Below are 2,918 nucleotides of genomic sequence, written 5' to 3' on the forward strand. Positions count from 1 at the left end.
ATTATAAACTCTGAGGATGGCTTCTGAGCAGTTTAAGGTTGAAACAGAAGTTTGCCTTGATGCATGCAGGGTAATGGCCCTCCTGGAGATTTGCATTCAAATTAACTAACGAGCCTCCCATTTCAGTTTCCTGTCTTTGCTTATAACTGCTCTTTGCAGCCTCCTAATCGTTTTGTGCCCAGTTTTCCCTTCTTTGGTTCAGATAAATATTAATGCCTTTCATCGGCCAGGCTTCCTTTGGTCCTGGGATCCTGTTAAGTGTGAGGTTTATTGTTCTCCAGACCGTCTTTCTCAGCAATGAACAATTTTTGTTTTCTAGAAAAAAAAAATTCCAAGTCTAGTTTTTAATTCAGATCTTCACTTTTCTTTGTCTCTGGCCACTCTAAATAGAATGAGAAGCCCCAGCCACCAGAGCCGAATGCAAGAGTATGAGGCTCACTGTGGACTTCTTCCTCGCTTTCTCTTGAGAGGACTTAACCTAGGCTTCAGAGAAGTATGTCAGTTGCCTGAGATTTTATGAAAAGTTTAGCATGGATAGGAGTGCATGCTTTTTTTTGTTTTCCCCAGGTAGAGATGCCTAAATTTTCATGAGATTTTCAAAACATTATGCTAAAATAAATTAAATTCAAAACCACGAAGGAACACTGGTTAACCCTTCTGGGGCTTGGTGCTCATGGATGGCTTTGAGCGACTCTGGTGACCAAGTCTCCCCACATGTGGTAACACCAAAGATGTCTTCTATAGTCTTTGGGGGAAAAGTCTAACTCCTTCTCCCTTAGAAACACAGAGCATGTGAACCAGGATCGATCTCCCCTTCTCCTCATTCTACAAATGTGGAAACCAGTATCGCAACATGATCACACAGCTAGGCAGTTGCAGAGCTGAGTCCAGAACAGGGGTTCTTAACCAGGGTCCATGGACCCCTTCAGGGAGTCTGTGAGCTTGAATTGAGAGAAATCAATTTATTATCTTTATTTTCTCTGACTTCTAACTGAAATCTAGTGTTTCCTTCACTTATGAATGTATGCAATAAATAAATTACAGTAGTATTCATTTCACCTGACAAAGGAGTCCATGGAACAAAAAAGTTAAAAAAACCCTGGTCTAGAACCTGAGTTTCTTGGCCCAGATGAATTCAGCAGAATAAGTCTTCAAAATAGCTATGATAAATAAGTTCAAAGAACAAAAGGAAACTATATTTGAAGAATTAAAGAAAAATATGGTCACAATGACTCAATAAATAGGGAATCTCAATAGTGAAATAAAAACTATAAAAGGGAACTAAATGGAAATATTTGAAGAAATAATGACTAACAACTACCACATTTAATGAAAACGTTAATCTATAGATCCAAAAGCTCATATACCAAGTAGGATAACACAAAAAACACTTGACATAGATACATAAGAATTGAATTGCTGAAAACCAAAAGTATTTTTAAGGAAACGCCATCCAACAATAGCAAAATGCACATCCTTTTTAAGTGCACATGGAACATTCTCCAATATAGCTCACATGCCATATCACAAATCTCCTTTAAAAGTTTTGAAATAATTTCATTTGAAGTATGTTCTCTAACCACAACAGATTTAAATTAGATACCAAGAACAGAGAGAAATTTGAGAAATCCTCAAATATTTGGAAGTTAAATAACATACTTCTAAATAACCCAGAGGTCAGATAATAAACCACAAGTGAAATTAAACAATGAAAATGAAAGCACAGCATATCAACATTTATGAACGCAATGAAAGTAGAAAGTAGAGAGAAATTTATAGCTTTAAAATAAGCAATATATAAGAAAGGAAGAAAAATCTAAATCAATAATCTAACTTTCTGTCTCAAGAGACTTAGAAAAAAAAGAACAAATAGAAAACAAGGAAGAAAAAGTAATTATCAGAGCAGAAATCAATGAAATAGAAAACAGAAAAACAATATAGAAAAAGCAATGAAACCAAAAAAAATTTTTTTAAAGATTTATTTATTTATTTATTTCTCTCCCCTTCCCCCCCACCTTGGTTGTCTGTTCTCTGTGTCTATTTGCTGCGTCATCTTTGTCCACTCCTGTTGTTGTCAGCGGCACGGGAATGTGTTTCTTTTGGTTGCGTCATCTTGTGACAGCTCTCCGTGTGTGCGGCACCATTCCTGGGCAGGCTGCACTTTCTTTCACGCTGGGCGGCTCTCGTTATGGGGCACACTCCTTGTGCATGGGGCTCCCCTACGCGGGGGACACCCCTTCGTGGCACGGCACTCCTTGCGTGCATCAGCACTGCGCGTGGGCCAGCTCCACACGGGTCAAGGAGGCCCGGGGTTTGAACCGGGGACCTACCATGTGGTAGAAGGACGCCCTAACCACTGGGCCAAGTCCGCTTCCCTGAAACCAAAAATTGATACTTTAAAAAGATCAACAAAATTGATAAAATTTTCTCAAGAAAAAAGTGATCAATTTAAAAAAAGACACAAATTACCAAAATCAGGAGTAGATGAAGAAAGCCCACAGAAATTAAAAGGATCATAAGGGAAAATAAACAACTTTGAAATATCAAATTAACAACTTAGATGAAATAGACAAATTCCTAAAAATGCACATTACTAAAACTACCTCCACAAAAAATAGAAAACATGAGCATACCAATAATAAATAAATTGAATTGGTAAATATTCCAATGAGAAATACAAAAGAAGTTATTGGGTTTATAAGATATATAAACAGACCTTCCTACAAAGAAAAGATATATAAACAGATGGCTATACTAGTGAATTCTATCAAATATTTAAAGGAAGAAAAGACACAAATCCTATAGAAACTCAGAAAGAAAAGAGAAAGCAGTGTAGCATGTCCTACCTCGTTCCATGAACTCAGAATTACCCTGATACCAAAGTCACGCAATGACATCACAAGACAAGAAAACTAAAA

This window comes from Dasypus novemcinctus, chromosome 20 (assembly GCF_030445035.2).
Source record: "Dasypus novemcinctus isolate mDasNov1 chromosome 20, mDasNov1.1.hap2, whole genome shotgun sequence".
Taxonomy (NCBI): domain Eukaryota; kingdom Metazoa; phylum Chordata; class Mammalia; order Cingulata; family Dasypodidae; genus Dasypus; species Dasypus novemcinctus.